Source organism: Patagioenas fasciata, chromosome 18 (assembly GCF_037038585.1).
Source record: "Patagioenas fasciata isolate bPatFas1 chromosome 18, bPatFas1.hap1, whole genome shotgun sequence".
In the NCBI taxonomy this organism is placed as follows: Eukaryota; Metazoa; Chordata; class Aves; order Columbiformes; family Columbidae; genus Patagioenas; species Patagioenas fasciata.
The window spans coordinates 3,997,576-4,014,809 of NC_092537.1; the positions used below are offsets into that span (position 1 = coordinate 3,997,576).

Sequence of the window (17,234 nt, forward strand, 5' to 3'; positions counted from 1 at the left end):
AAGCATAGTCCAGCACTTGCTTCTCAGTTCAGTTCCTTAATTAACCAAGTCTGTAAGTTATATGATGCTCTTTGCAACTGGAGTTTGCTGACCAGGAGACAGCTGAGCTCAGTCTGTTTTCCTTAACAAGCCTCAAGGTTACCCAGTCGGGTACTTGGTAAACAGCAAAAAACTTGCATCACACTTGCCCGCGGGTGCTGCAGGGACATGGGTGTAGAGCTCCTGGAGCACACTGGGTGCTGCTCCGGACCACGGCTGGGTGAGGAGGGTATGCCAGGCTCCTCCAAGGAGAACCGGGAGACACACAGAGCGAGAAGAACAGGAAGAATCTGTCCCACACAGGAACAATTCTGCCTGTGTTCAAGCTAATTATTTACAAGAGCCCTGGTCAAACTCCCTTCCCCCAAAGAGTTTGGAAACTACAATATTTGCATTTCTTTTCTATACTATTGGAAGTCTGGCCTCCAGCAAACAAAAGGAAATAAAAACATTTAAAGAAAAACAAAGAAAATACAATTTTTGCCTCACAAATCGTGTTTCTGTTCTCCCGCCCACCCGGGTTAGATTACACGGCAGTCTCCGGAGGGGAGGAATGATTGGGGAATGGGAGCAATTTCAGACCCCAAGAGGTAGAGAAACATCTCGAGTTTCCCCGGCACAGTAAGAAATCCAGCCATGCTTGATGATGAGCAGTTTATGTTGGCCGGCAAAGGGAAAGCATTAAGGATGTGGCTTTGCTCTAGTTTATATGGAAACACTTCCCAGAGCTCATTGGTCAGTCTGAACACAGACAAGCCTAAAAAATAATTTACTTCATGTTTAAGAAATACTGAAGTAGCTCTGAAGAACGCTTGATTAGGAGGAGGAAGGTTTTCCAGGACTTTGGCTGCTCTTCAGTTGGGCAAACCACAGGTTAAGGCATTTTTGCTGCAAGAGTAACTGGAATTGCAGCCTTTACCCAGCAAAGTTTACAAGCATTGATTTTGAAAAATTTTCAGTTTCCCCATCTATTTATAAAAGACATTTTATTTATTTTTAAAGAAGGTCTCTCGCATACCTGCTCTTTTATTTTCTTACAGTGAAGAGAACGCACTTAATTGTAGAAGGGCTGCCAAGCACTTCGCAGCGCTCAACACACGCCAAACACAAATTAAGAACCCAGTGATGATAAACTCTGGCACAGTCAACAAGCTGTTTTTTCACTTATATGGTAAAACACAAAACATGGCTTATTTTAGAGTTTACAGCTATGCACATGCAGGAGATGTTTCCAACCTTGAACCTGCACAGACAAAACAGATAGGGACCAAACACAAAGGATTTATAACAACACTAGTTTGCACACTGAAAACAAGATTCAAAGCAGAGCCATATCCTGAGACCCCCACTATTAACCAGCAGTATTTGCTGCAACATAGTGCCCGAAGCACCATTTTATGTTGTCAGGAGGCACTTAGAGAGCCTGTCTTGTGTTCTGTGCAGCGATCAACCTAAATGACTACAGAAAGAACAAAAGGAATTACATTTCTACGCTGCAATTCAGAATTTGAGGGGTCAGCTACCCCAACATGGCACACATTTGAGAATATTAAAGTTTGGATAATGGTTAACTCAGCAGCAACCCATGATTAGTTTTATAGCTGTTCAAAATATTTCACTGGGACACTGTATTCAAAAGACTGAAAGAGTTCAGATCAAGCTGTGCTCAACACATGTAGCAGGACTGGTTAATCAATAACTGAAGCAAAACTGGTCCAATTCCCCTTGCTATACTGGCATGGGAAGTGTTTTGTTTTGCAGCCCTTGCACATGGCTGAGGTTCCCCAGCCCCTCTGGTGGTAACAGCCCCGACAAGGTGACCACAGCTGAGAAACATCTGCACGTCAGGTGGCTCCTGGGAGATCTGCTGCTGTTTGCACTAATTCTTCAAATAATAAACTTAAAAGAAGCCTATTAAAAGAACTTTTAAAACTGCCTGAAGGCTACAACATCTAGCAACAGAAACAGCTCGAACTCCTCTCAATTTGGGCAGACGCTGCCAAACACCACTAGAAATTCCAGTCTCCTGTACCCAGTTGTGTGTATAACATTCCACACTACCGCACAGACCTGGTGGTGACACTGTTCTGTTTCCCCCGCCCCAAAATCAGAAGGGCCACAGGCAGAAAATCACTCACATCACAAACAAATTCACACTTCTCACTGAGAACCAAGAAACGACGAGGGAAGGGCAACCCAGTCCCATCATTGGGGAGCCCACAGTCCGCACCACATCTGATTAGCAAGACCATTTTTAACAGGAGCAGCTATGGCACCATATTAAAGGGGACCGAAAGAATCATAAATAATACTAATATGAGAGCTTGAATGCAGGTACCACCAAGTCCATGTTCAGGAAGCCTATTCCAGAAGATTTATTGCTCCTACTAAAGCAGCAACATTAAATTGCCACCCAGAAATCGGCACCAGCACGACACAGCGCTAGGACAGCATTTGCTTGCCCTGGGATTGCTGCCACAGGTCACTTCTGCCATTTCATTGGCAAACACCTCCAGACCCAGAACCATTAACATCTACACTCCCAGGGCCGAAAGCTTCAGAGCAGGATCTGTGCTGGGAACTGCTTTTTTACACTGCTGACCACATACAGCACAGGCCCAACTCTACTCATTTAAGCCCATCGGGGCAGGACAACTTCATGGTCCCACATCAGGGCTACATCCCACATCTGTAGTCACAGAACAGACTGTCGTGACAGCCGCATACTAACCACAAATCATTTTTTCCTGGCTATGTCACCAGCATCCCGGAGCCAGCAAATTCATTCAGAACCACAGTTGGGTATTAAAAACATTCAACAATAAGTAATGGCAGCCCAAACACATCACCAGTGCCACAGAAAATAATTACAGAACAAGCCCCTTGCTTGCATTTACCCTTAAAAAGTACTGTTTTATCCTCTTCCCCTTTTAAAGATGTAAAGCCCTGATACTCGGGCATCTCCAGGTGACAGACTCCAGCGTTGCACAAGGCTCAGCTACACAGGAGGACCCCCCCTTGTTCCCTGACACCTCCATTTCACCACATATGGCTGCCAAGACACAGCCACACAGGCTTTTATGTTTTCCCCATGTAGGAGTATTGCCAGAGCTCTCCAGGACCTGCTTCCTCAGCGAGCCCAACCTTCCAGCGTACATGACTCGAGAGAAAAACCCCTCCCTGAGCAAACAAGACAGGAAAAAATAACCAAAACCAACCCAGCATAGTTTCACTAGACCCGCGTTATTTCCTGGATTTCAAAACGCCCCGTGCAACCACGAAAACGCAGCTACCGCAGCAGAAAGCTCCCAGAGATGCTCTTCCCACCCCGCCGACTCTGCGCACACCAAACCCGCTGGAATTCCGTAACCCGCACAGCCGCAAACACCCACCGGCACCGCAACACCTGCGGCGCGGAGCAGGTGCGGCCCCGCCGCTCCCCCGTCCTCCCGTCGCAGCTCCGGGGCGGGCTCCCCACAGGAACCCAGCCCGGTGCCCGCCCCGCGGCTGCGGCGTGGAAACCCCCGGCCCCGCCGCAGCCCCCGACCTCACCCCGCACGAAGGCACCGGCCGCCTCCTCCTCCGAGCCGCCCGTACCTGGCCCGGCGCAGGACGCCGGTGCCGCCCCACGCGCGGTCGCGGTCCCGGTCCCCGCCCCGCACGGGAGGCGGGCGGAGGCGGCGGCGCTATCGCGCCCGGCGGGCAACAGTTGGCGGCGCGCGCGGCCCGGCCCGCCCCGCCGTTGCTAAGCGACGCGGGGGGTCCCGGGTTCGGTACCGACGGGGAGGGGGAAAGAGGTGTCCGTGACGTCACAGTGACGACATCTGGCCGCACGGGTGGGCGGACGTGGGCGCAAAGTCCCCGTCCCACGCGGGGGGTGGGGGTTTGTTGTTCGATTTGGTTCCTCCTGTGAGAAACTATTTCCTCTACAGTTCTCTGAGTGATGTTTCCCCGGCTCCGCTGGTGGTTTTGGGCATAATTCTTCAGTTTTGCTCAAAATGACCCGTTAGGAAGTGATGTCTGTTTTGTTATTGATTTTAATCCCTTTAGTTACAAGATAAAGCAAAACAAAGAGGCTGAGAATACTCACACTAACTTTCTTATTTTAAATCCACTCAATTTCTTAAACGTGTGACTTCCTTTCTTGCAACACCACATAAGAGTTGCATTTACTGTGCTGTCTGTGCTAATAAAGAAAAAATAAAGAAATAAAAGCAGTTTCTGTGGCTTTGCAGAAGACTCAAAGCCAGAGGGTGGTATTCAAACAAACACTTTCAGCGAAACTCCTGTCCAGAGCCAGACTCTGCCCCTACCCACTGTCACAGTTTTCCCCAGAGTGTGGCACACGGAATCAAGCACCGTCCTGCAGGATTCGGCCACCAGACCAGCACCTCCCTCCCAACCAAAATGGCACTGGAAGATTTGGAAAACGGAAGAATCCCCTTTTGTCACCCTGCCATTGGATCTGGTCATGTTCCAAAACCTGTTTTTAAAGTTAACTTTGGGTATTTCAAACAGTTACGCAAAGCTGTAGGTGCCACAGTTTAGCTCACATACGGAGTTAGAGATGCTGATTGAAAGATCATTTAAGTGTTTTATACTTCTACCCTCTTTCAGACTTCACTGTGTCCAAAGACGTTTTCCAGAGAGGAGAGAGGCCCATGAGTAACGTGGAGCAGAGAATAAGGAAATTACAAGAAAACAGACCAAAGCGGGCAGTGCAAGCCCACTGGCTCACGCTTCACTCAGACCCATCTACCAGCTTAACGTCGCGTGTCCCTGAGCCTGCTCTCCTTCGCTTTGCAGCCAGCAACTTCGAAGTGTAAAATATTGCTGTTCAAAAAGCAAAAGAAGAGAAAAAGAAATTCCTTAGTCTCAATTCTTATATGCAAAGCTTAAAGCAATTCACTGAACTTGACCCTTTACCCAGTTCATCAAAAGAAAATGAAAAGAATTCCCTCTCTGCTGAACAGAGAAGCATTGGAAGGGTCAGGGATGCTGTAGCTTTAGTGTAATAAAGTGTAATAGTGGCAGATGAAAGCGAAGTGCCCCTTTAGCCAGGACACACGGCCCGTGTCCAGGAGGTCCCTGAGCAGGGCAGGTCCCCAACAGAACCGGGACTCCCTGCGCTGGCAGCCGGATCCTGCAGCCAGAAGCTGATGATGAATGGTGTAAGAGGGATCAAAACCACCGCCCAGACCTCCTCCTATTCATTAATCTAAATTAACAGGAAAGGAATTTTTACAAGGCAGATCTGGGGACAGACAGCTTCTCCGCTTATTAAGTAGGACACTTCTAAAATCTGCTTTTCCTTTCAGTATTCATTTTGAAAGAGATAGTTGTACGTCAACTCTTGTTGTATGTTCATTGCAGAATAACTAACAATGATAACATAATTACTTGCACGGTACATTTTTAATGGTTTCCTGAAAGATGCAAGTCAGAAGTGTTTGTATTACTGCACTGATCAGGCAGTATCACAGCACATTGTGAAATGGTTCTTGATACTTACAGAATCATTAAGCCAACACAGCTGTATTTTCAGTAGCTTGTGATGAACAAAGTGTTAAATAAATGTCTAACAGATAAAGCAGCAACAGTTAAAACTAATATTATAATAGAGATGTTTAAAACGTAAGTACACCTGTTTGGTAGACCTGCTGAATGTATTCCTCAGTGTGCTACCCAGGGCTTTGCCATTTATTACACAGTAATAATTGAGAAGGCATAAATGTCTCATTGATAGAAACGTTCCTCAGTAAAGGTCTTAGAAAATGTGCAGGTTTTAAACAATCTCTTCTTATTAAGGAATGACTGTATAAAAACTTTATTAAGTAATAACTGTAACGATAATACAGGTCCTTTTCTCACTTCATTAAAGCTAAGCCTGATTTAGTGGAGATTGTTACAGGCTGACTGATCTCCATTGAGACAAAACCCGTATTTTTTATATATTTCACGGTAATGTGATAATTTTGTGTTAAATATGACTTTGTTTCCTACAAAGGCCAAAGCAGGGCTTGCTATCATGGCCAAGAGAGGGCTGGTGGCCATCAATGCCTTCTCTTGGAGGAATGAGAACTGTATCTGGAGTGACACACACCTTCGAGTGCTTCGTGCCTCGGAGCAGCGAGGGTGGTGAGCAAGGGCTGCACATCTGCGTGAAACGCCCGGGACAGCAGCATCCGCCCAGCAGGACCGGCAGCTGCAACTCCAATGAGTCAGTGCCACCAGAGGAGATGTCGCATGAGATGTCTTTCCCATCTGAGACCAGAGGCCTGTTCCCTCGTCATGATTTCAGGCAGCTGAGGAATCTGTGTAGGTTAGTAATAGCTCAGATGGGCAAACACACTGAAATATGCTCCAGGCTTCATGCTTAGTTTGCATGAATGGGGTCTGCACACTGAGACTCTCACAAGCATGGTATTTTCTGGCTCCATCAACAGCAGATTTTCTGATTTTCAAAGGAAAGCCATACAATTGTAGAAGTGCTCTTCCAGTTCCATAAAAACTGATCCCTGAAAAGAGCAGGGCATTCCCTCACACTCCGTTTCCATCTTAATTAATCTTGATTCTTCCTAAATCACATCTGCCAAATGCCAACTTGTACACAGTGGCATTGCAAAGTACATGTACTCTGAGTCCTGTCCAGGGTTTGACGTTAGGAGAGTGATAACTACCTTTCTGTTAATTGAGAGGAGACTTTCATCCCCATTACCACAGAAAAGAGATGGCTACACTGGCAAAAGGATGCTTGGTCCTGCCAGATTCCACAGATAAATAGTGCTAAGCATTCTGAAAAAGGTGCTTGCAGAAGCATGCCAGATGACATTTGGGCAAAATATTCATATTTGAGTACTCGGAGGAAGATTGCTGAATACATAGCTGAGTGTCTAAATGACAAACTCTGCTGGCTCCCAGCAGCAGCCAGAGTGGCTGCTGAAACCAGAGGCTCCTGGCCAGGAAAGGCTGGGCAGGGTACGTTGTTAAAAGGGTTTATGGCAGAGCAACCTGCTGATCTGGTACAAAGCACTGCAATTTCTTCTGGAGCAATTCTGAACAAAGGCTGGCACCTCCTCTGCTGTTCCAGAGGCAGAATCCTTCCTCTGAACCTGCCCAACGCATTGCTCACAGGCTAGTCACTCTAATGATAAGAAACTGGAGCTGAAATGTGAAGAACAGAGACTAATTAATAATGAAGCTAATGAGATCACCAGAATGTATATACCAAACCCGCATCTTAATTATCTCATGAAAACTGGCAACTCCAATCATGCTTTAAGAGCCTTTAATCATGCTTTGTCTGATTAATGTTGGTGGCTATTTTGCACAGATACTTCTGTAAAAATATTTTGTGGGGGTTTTTCCCCTACAATAATAGCTGACCGAGTTACTACTGCACGTAACTGCTCTGCTTTGAAATGAGATATCGCAGACTAGTAATTACAGCTGGTCTGATCTTTATCTCATCTACTCTCATCTGATTTTGGAGTGCCCCTTTTGAAGCAAATGCAACGAGACTGGTGTGAATTACTGCAGTATTATTATGAATCACTTTTATCATGGCAGAACAAACCAAAAATGACCCCTAATTAAGCTCGTCTCTGCAGAAACACAGCGAGCACAGAGTCCCTGCCCCAAAGATCTTACAATCCGAATAGGCAAAGATAGACTTGGAGATAGGGAAAAGGCGGCAGAATGAGCTCTCAACTACAATTGGTTCCCGTGAATTGTTTGAAGGGGAAGGCAGGAGGAGGCCAAGAGAGAATGAGCACAGGAGAAGTGCGGAGCTGCTGAGCTGGGTGGAAGGAGCGGGCTGTGTTCCCAGCACTTGGAGCCTTTGCGTAGCTTTCTGCTTTTCCTCCTGTATCCCTGGGCAAGGGGAGGGGGTCAGCTCCAAACTCCAGCCCTATGGGAACACTGCTCTGGGTAGAGCAGGCTCAGCCCAACCCCTGCTCCCACTCCTCAAAACCAAGACCCCCAAGTGTCCACAGAGAGGCTTATTTTAGTAAGTAAGGAAGCAGCTCTTCAGGCTCTGCACCTTGGGTAGACCACGGGGGTCTGCTCTCCCTGTGATCCCTATTAAAATACGTAAAAGCAGAGCGCTTGCTTGTATTACTGGCCTCAGGAACAGGGCAGGCAGCCTGACAGATCAAGCAGCGCGGGTCAAACGAAGGGCTCGCTACAGAAGGTCTCGGAGCAGATGAGAGCACGAAAAACAGGACGGGGCCAGCTGAGGGCCCATTAGCATCAGTTCCTTGGGCCCATAATGAAGTTGGACCTAACTCTACTGCACGCAATTAAAGCATAAAGACATTTCAGGGGACTTACCCAACGCTTTCTTTAGAGGTGAGCTACTTGCAACCTCTTTGCCATCAGTAGGTTGCATTTTCGTTGCTTAATGAGGCTGCATTTAGAGAGATTTTCTGTGTTCCTCTCCAAAAGCCTGAGGGACGATAAGTCAAGAACTGCAAATTCAAAGGCCAGATAATGTAACAGGATCTGCACCCCCTCTGAAAAGCAGTTTATTTTTGCTCATCACTGAGACTGTATCACTGGGTTTTTCATGTCAAGCTCTGAAGCTGCCTCATAATAGTAGCTGTGAATCCAAGATTAAAACACCTCTGTCAGAAGCATTACACAAATATACCAGGCACAAAATCTGCTCTTTTTAGCTTTTGTCAAAATGCCCAATAATAAAACTTAAAGCATCACGTTACATGAGCAAGTTCAAGTGAAAAGCATGCAGCCTGTCCTTTAGAAATGGCCTGGGAGGACCGTGCAGACTGTGGGCATGGACACATTCACTTCACAGAGAAGAGCACAGAAGGCAGCAAGGTGCCTCAGAGCTTAAACCAAGGTGGAGCCAAACAGCTCCGTGTTGCACCAAAAAGATGTAAATATGTTCACTCAGCTGTCTCCGCTGTGGCAAATTAACTCAGCTCCTCTGCGGCCGTGGTGGGAGTGGGATTATTGGCTGGTTTACCCCAGCAAGCAACTGGGCAGGAGTCAGGGGAGCCTGGAGATGGGGACGGAGAGGGGGCTCCGACAGCTCTGATGGATTTGGCTTTCACAGGCTGCTGGCTGAAGAACGCACCCTTTGGTTCATTCAGCTCTGAGCACGTTTTCCTGACATGTTTTTAAGCTTTTAGCCCCTACTGTGTATAATATAACTTGTTGGCTGAGGAAAGGAAAAGAAAAAGAAATCAGCTGGCCAGGACAAGAATAATTAATTCATGCTCACCAGTGGCTAATATTTCTCATCTGGCACACGGCTAACAGCAAGGCTGCAGAACAGAGCATCCGAAAGCAATGAAAAGCCCGTCCTGAGCTCCCGGGTGCAACTTCCCTTTGGTCCTATTGCTCATTTGCGTTAACATATCTCTTTAATCACACAATCACACGCTATTTCCCACTGGTCTGGATTTGTTCAGGGCACAGGCTGGATGGTGCTCAGTTTATCAGCAACTATTCAATATCTGCTTTAGTCTCCTCGATCAAAGTGTAGCTTCATGTCTTATTTACGGCTACTACTAACAGCCTGCTCTGTAGACAGCACTATTTATTTCCCCCCAAGCTTTTCTGTGGTGTTCATCACACTGACATCTGAGTGCTTTGCAAAGATTAATTCATCTTCATAAAGCCTCTTCAAAATGAGAGAAGATGGTATTCCCATTTACAGATCAGGAGCTGTTGCACAGACAGATTGAGGTCAAACATTTCCACTCATGATGGGTCCTAATATGAAATGTCTCAGATGTAAATTTTTTTAGATGTCTTCAAATATAATGCCAAACCAAAAATCTTCTGGTTTATGTGTTAAAAGAGAGCTCTGAGTGACTCCTTATGAAGTCAGGTATCACAAAAACAGGAGAGGAGTAGGAACTGTAAATGCTGGTCACCAGAAATACGGATGGAAGCTTTCTGATGCCAGTTTCGGGAATACTGAAAGCCAATATAGATAAGCCATGTGAATATAAAATACATCATGAGCCTTCAATGAAGCAGCAAAATATACGTTGAAAAACTACACACATAGGAATTTTTCTCTGCACTTTACAGCAAAGGACCAAATCCTGAGAGCACAGTTTAAGGCAGGAGGAATTGCAGGTTCTCTCAATTTTTTGGGGTCTGGCCCATTAAGCATGGACAAAACCAGAAAGCTCTGCAGTGTAGAAGACCACCCTGGGAAGGAAGGCTTTTGTTTTATTAGTGTGTTAAAAGCATCTGTGGATCAAATGTGCCAGTATCACTTTACAGGACGAAAACGCTGCCCAGGGGACTCTCAAGACTCATCTTTTCAAACGCTGATACCTCTTTGTCAGTTTTAATAAAAGGCAGCTACAAAAACAAAGTGGGCCATGTGGTCTCAATGAAGCAGAGACCGTGGCAATCAATAACAGAAACAATCTGCACTTACTTGCTGGGAGAATTTGCTTTTAGCAGCAACATCTATATAACCAGACATCACTCAAGACCTCCCTTCGATTTTTCTTGGGACAATGAGCCCACTGTGCCCAAAGCACATCTGTGCTCATGGAGATTTGCACATCCAGGACAGTGTTTAGACTGATACCATGACCACGCAACATATGATGATGGATCAGAGCTTGCAAGATGTTTGATCTTCCCTCTTCTGTCCTAAAGTGGACACTTCTTGGTCTCTGATAAAAATATTGATTTTTTTGTAATGCAACACAGGCATTATTTCCTGCTGCATTTCATGGTCTCTCTCAGCAGCACAGAAGCACCGTCCTGGCTCTGCACACAGCGCTGCCTGATCAAGCTCCAGCCCTAGTTCTTAACAGATGAATGAAGTAGGTGGACAGTTAGGAAAGACAACGAAACTTGGGGAGAGGAGGGACATGGAAACTAAAGGAAAGCCTTTTTGTATGTGTTATCCCTGAAAGACAACAAACTGTGCCACAGCAAATGTCTATTAGTTCAGACTCCTTATACATCCCAGGCCCTCAGACTGTATATGATTTAGATCAGTTAAATTACACTGCATATCAAAGTTTTACTTGGAAAGTTGCAGCTGGGGCCACTAATCTTCTCTGCCTTATCACTCCAGTGCCATCGCCATGTAGCACATATCTAGTAAGTGGGGCTCCTTAAACACAAATATCATTTAGGCAAAAGCCACCGACACCGCGGGCTGGCTGTCACCAGGGAACACACAGCCATCAGGAGCAAGGTGGCCTTGGCTCAGTCCCCTGGCACTGACAGCTGTGGTCTCCGCATCAAGGATAAGGAGGGAGTTGGTTGACAGAGAGACAAGAAGCTTATGAAGTGCAGGAGCTGAACTGCTGGCTGTTTGGCCATTTTCACAAGAGGAAGTTGGTGCGGATCTGCCTGCACTGGGAGCTGGGGGAATCTGCTGTCCTACAGCGATCTGCACCCTCCCGCCATGCCAGTGCCGCAGTGACAGCCCAGCTGAGCTCCCAGCTGCCACTGTCACCTGTGGCTGCGCGGTGACGGCACTGACAGACCCCAGCATCCCAGCCCCTTGCAGTCCCCAGGGCACCATGGGTGCAGGAGAGACATGAACAGGTCCCTCTTGTCACTTTGCACTTTGGTGACGCTGTGGCACTCCATTGCTGTGCTCCTTATCTTTCGCTTCTCAGCAGATTCCTGGCTCTTCACTTCACCAAACGAGGAACCAGATGTTTTCAGTTCCTTCTGTCTGAGAGAGACTGCAACATTTGTGAGCACAGGAGCATGTCAAGTTAAGCACTTTTCAGTTAACTAATGTTAATAAAATAACCTAAGCTGCAGCTGCTCAGATTTGTATATGCCAGGTTCAGGATTAATTTGGGGTTTAGGATCTTGGGTCATACAGAAGGTCAGGAATGGGCTCAACCATTCCTTCTGGCAAGAAACATAATTTTCATTCTTGGATATGGCTAAAAAATAGCAATCACCAAAATATTAGCATATGGATGGAAAATCCCCACTACTTTCTATAAGTAATGCCTACAAAGCATTTCAGAGGCACAGCTGGATATTCCAGAGAGAAGTCCAATCTCAGTAAGAAACATACAGATTTTAAATTAAAAGTCACACATGAACAGTCTTATCAGCTAAAACATGAATTGCATTCTAGTCTTAATGACTCAGTATAGACACCAAAATGATCCAATTTCTAACCTGAACCATGCCCAGCACATTCCTTTACATTCCTCTGCATTTAGTGGCTCCTATTCACCACCCGTTTGCATTCATATTGAAATCTAGCAAGCCAGGTACTTCCATCAGGTCTGCACCGCAGCAGGAATATACAGCAAGTCAATTTTCAAAGCACCGGAGAATGACAACTCAATACTTTCCAGGACATTTCATTTTGGTGGATTTTAATCTTGTCCCTAAGAGACAGGAGCTCTGCCTGGTGAAAGTGGTGCTTTGGAAAACAACCTTCCACACTTCCAGCGAGATGAAAACAGAGAATAGAAAAGATAAATACAGAAAACTTTGTTTGCCAAACCTTGCAAGCAGAATTATGCCCTCTTCCCCCACACCACCCTCCACACCAGATTCCTGTCTCAGTATTTTATTCTGGTATCAGCCAAGACTCAGACCCAAGGCTCCCTGGGGACACAGCACTGGACTGCAATGAGCCACTGCATGGAAACCAGGAGCTAAGTCAACAGAACTCAGTGAGCATCAACAAAGTGAGCAGGAAAGGGGATTTACTTCAAATTGAAGCATCTAGGAACAACCAGTTGTTCACAGGGACTAAAGCACTTGCCTTGCTCTCCAGGTATTTTCACTCCAAAGGTACATAAAAAGGCTTAGAAAACTAGCAAACAGCTCTACACAGGCTATGGCAAACGAGCCACCTAACGCGGAGATGAGAAAGCAACAGGGATTTTTCTTGTACAGTCATTTCATGTTCTGCCCTTTGCTCTGGCTCAGCCAACTAGAGACAGAGCCTCTCAGGACACAAAAAGGCCAAGATCCCAGAGCACAAGACATAAAAACATTTCTGTGCACTGATTGCGTCCTCACAATAACCTCATTATCACAGCTGTCAATCACCAGGACAAACCAGTCACCAGCATGGGAACTACTGATAAGAGATGCTCATCCTCAAAAGCATTCGCTGCCTGGAACAACACAAGCGACGGCAGCTTTGATACAGCAACGGGCTCCTCAAAGCCGGAGCGGCAGCTCGTGCAACAGCCGGGATGGGTCACATCAAGAGATTCTCTTTGGTTCTGTGTCACGCTACAGCCCCTGCAATTCCACACTGAACTATCACTTGTACGGAGATAATTGTTTAACAACCAGATGGACACATTGTCATTTAGATTTATGACCCACAGGTGATGTCCTGTGATCAGGTTGAAAAATCTAAGGGCCTTTTTCCATGCAGATTTCCCAGCACATAAATTTTGTACCACTCGCTATCCCCCTTCATGAGTGGCTATCCAAAAAACGAGTATTATTAATCACTCACCTGGTATGAGACCTCTCTGTGCTTTATGCAAGTCCTTGATTTACTGATAAATGGTGGCTATATTCCTAACCATGCCAATACAAGGCTGGACTCATCACTCCTGTCCAGTTTTGATCTCAGTGCTCCTCAGCCACTGGTCAAGACAGGGGCGTAACAGTGAGAATTTGGTCCTGATTTATTGACCTGAACAAGCAAAGTACTTTTAACAAATTTCAGAAAAACTCTGCCATCATTTTAAAATCAGCTAAAAAGTCTTTCCCAGAGCAGAGATATTAAAAAATGTACCAAATACCCTGAACATTCAGTGCCTTAATCGGGTACTGTAACAGATGGACTCAGAGGGCTTTTTAAATATTGGCTATTAATAAGTGCAAATGTTCACAATGACAAATGCAATGTATTTTTAGTCTGTACCGGGATATTAGCCTGGTCTTCATCAGCGCTTTTTGTCAAACTTCCCGCTTTGACACAAAACCACAACATGAGCTGTGGGGCTCATGTTTGTCTAAAAATGCAGACACACAATCAGAAGTTCTTTCCAGCCTCATGTTCCCTTTGCAGAGTAGGGTCTGTGAGCATTCGTGCTGCTCTGACTACCTGTAAGGTGTGTCTGGCCACCTGTAAGGTGTGTCTGGCCACCTTGCCTTATTTTGCCCCCAGCACTCAAGAATATTCTTATAACTGACATTGTTCAATGATACCATCTTAGTTAACTTGGAATTACTCCAGTGTAAATCAACTCAGAATAAGATTATGCTATTGAAATAAATGGATTAACTCATGATTGTGTTAAGTAGGAAGACTTGTCTCTATACTGGAAACATCACAAATGTCTTTTATAAAGTATTTTGATTATTTTTCAGAGTAAAAGCTGCGCAGCAATGAGGAGAGAAGATGGGGCTGTATGCAATCCAGCCTCAGCTGCATCGATCAGCACGAGCAGGGGGTCCCAGTCACCTGCTGTCTCTGTCACATCTTTACTCCCCAGCCTGGTACCTGTAGCAGCTCCACCAACACCTCCACAAGCCCAACAAGGTGAAACGACCGTGTCATGCTGTGAACCCTGACTGTAAGCAACACAGATACTGTGAATCTGATTCTTGTGGCCATTTCACTGGGTTACACATGCAGTCTTAATGGTTCCTGAAAGAACACTGTGGTAAACGTAAACTGTGATAACGGTTTGACAAACGCCAGCTGACGTAAAATGGATCTATTGTTTGTATTTAACTGGAGGCAGTCCGGATTTCATGTCTGCAGCCTGTGTTTTCTTCCAGGACTGCTGCAATAGTTTCTAAATATCATAAGTTTATTCCAATAGGAGCTCACTCATTTTAAGATGAAGAGCACCAGAAAGGACCTGGGGGACCGGGGGTTATTGCACAGGGAGCTCTGTGCTGCTCACCTGCAGTGTTGCTGCTTTGTGGACAAACAACTGCACTGATCTCTCCAGGTTGCCCCCAGAGGAGCTTTGCTCAGTAACTGGCCCTTTGGAGGTGCCGTCTGGAGCTGCAGGGCAAAGGCAGGAAAACAAGGGAGGATGTTTCAGGGCAACATGGCTTGGATACTCTAAGTGTAATTTCATAAAACTTGCATGAGAAGAAAGAGTGGCTACTGCCACTGCAGAGAAATCCAATGTGCAGAGGCTGTGGCTTTTAAAGCTGTTCAGACACCTACTTCCCACCCTTTAATTGCTTCTGTTCCATATTTGTGTGACAAAAGCTCAAAGAACACTTAAAGGCTTTGCTAAGCAGCAGGAATACAGCCCAGGTAGTCTGCAGCCCAAAAACTACTTCCAAGTGATGTCTCCAAGCTCAGACAAGAAAAACATGTCAAATTTAGGACCTGTGTGCTCATTACCCCATTCTTGCGATGCCACCCCCAGGGCTCTGATGAAGTACCTTGCACAGGGCTAAAATTATCTTCATCCAGGAAATACTTTCCTCACACATTTGGCTTCCCTCCTTCCTTCCTCCCTGAGCAGAGGGCAGCTATGGGGACAGAGTATTTCACATGATTAATTTTCTGCTGTGTTTCCTTCTACATCTATGTTTTTGTTCACTGGTGCTCAGACAAATGACTAAGCCGTGGGCAGCGATTTGGAGAACAGCAGCGCTCTGGCTCCTGAGCTCACAGCACAGCAGTTATTTGTGAGGGTGGCATACTGGACCAATTGTCTTTCCTTCCCATGTGATATTAGCATTTTATCATTAAATCAAGTTAGCATCGAAACTGAAAGTCTCCCCAAGGCCTGAATAAAGTACATCACAGAGCTCCCCAGCTGAAACCAATTTCTCATCTGCTGCTCCTGGGAAAGCGATGAGTTTTTGACATCGAGATATGCTAAAGCAAGCTGGCCACCAGATACAGGCAGCCCACAATGAGCCAGTGAGCACCAGCACTTCTGCCCAAGCCTGTTCTAAAATCTACCAACACCAGCAGCAAACCTTCCTTTCATTAAGGACACATTTTGCATTACCCTCAGAATCCTCATTCTGTTATCTTCACTCATGTCGAGTCCCAGCTGTGCGTCATGAACATCTCTATTGGTTTGAACTGGTTTCCCTGTTAGGTGCTGTTGCTGGGGACAGTGGTAAACATGTGAGTGATGGCTGCTCCAAGCAGACCGAATGTCTCCCCAAGGCTGGGAGATGGGGTTGGGAATCTCTGGTACCCTCCTTCCACCAAGCTTAACGGGGACCTTTTAGTCCAGATACAGTAAAATTCGGAGCCAACCAGACCTTAAATGAGGTCTGTTTCATATGATCTAAAGTTCATATTCACAGGTCTCGACACGTGCTGCTGACCCCTTTGCTTCCTGGTCTCACCCTGAAAGCACCAATGCCTGTGTCATTACCCAGATGTGGCTCCTGACAGCTTGTGCAGGCAAGAGATGGTGCCGGGAGGAGCAGCAGCTGAAACTGCAGAAGGCTTCATGTGAGAATCTTCTTCTCATGGAAATATCCCTATTAATAAAACAGTAGGGGATGCAGAAAAGCAGATTTTTCTCAGAGTAAAATGTTGCTTTGGGAGCTCCCTGAGGAGTCAGTAGCAGCTTGTTGTGGAGCTAACATGTCTTTTACTGCCGCAGCCACGTGAATAAGAAATATTTCAGTGTTAGGAGTAGTTAAGAGAGGCACAAAGCAGGAAAGCTGGGCAAGCAGAACAAATGGCTTTGAGTAACAAAACCATCAGCTACTGGAAAACCTCCTGAAAGGTTTTGAGTTTGAAACAATCCGTGACCTAATTAGGTGGCACTGTTACTGGAGAACAGAGGAAGGAACAGAAAGAAAGGAGGAGGAAGATAAAGTGGGGAGAGACAGAGAGGCCTAAATACTCAGCAGACCAGTCCAAGCTAGAGCTGACCAAGGCTGATGCCTTATTTAACATGCATGAGCACATTCTGTGAGGGACGAGGGAGGTGCAGATCAAAGGGGACTTGCTCTGTGCTTGGGGACAGTCTCCTTGTGGAGCATGTTTTATACACAGAGATCAATGAGGGAAACGGACAGGAAACATCACATTTTGTGGGGCTCTGGAATGAACAAGTAATAGCCATGTTGGTTTCTATTACTAAAATATATTTTTCTCTAAGGAGAAAAAATGGGTTAGGAGTCCCTAAGCAGCCTTGGAGGAAATAAGTATGACAGTGAATTGGGCCAAGATGTGATAAGGCTGTGATCTATTCTGCATCTTTCCCAGAATGACTCCCCATCAGTCACGACACAAGTGCAGT

At 46.0% G+C, this 17,234-nt stretch overlaps 1 protein-coding gene across 7 annotated transcripts in view; it reads right to left on the minus strand.

The window, feature by feature from the left end:
* The window catches only part of RAB11FIP4 (RAB11 family interacting protein 4), a 94,555-nt gene that overhangs the window by 24,311 nt on the left and 53,010 nt on the right, over window positions 1-17,234 (minus strand). Inside the window, exon 1 of one of the 7 annotated variants that reach the window (XM_065852319.2) lies at window positions 3,637-3,761. The exons of 5 other annotated variants lie outside the window; for them this stretch is intronic. The gene's annotated coding sequence lies outside the window, so the exon portion shown is untranslated. Of the gene's footprint in view, window positions 1-3,591; window positions 3,762-17,234 lie in introns of those variants that run through there. One more of the 7 variants, XM_065852318.2, reaches the window with a different exon arrangement.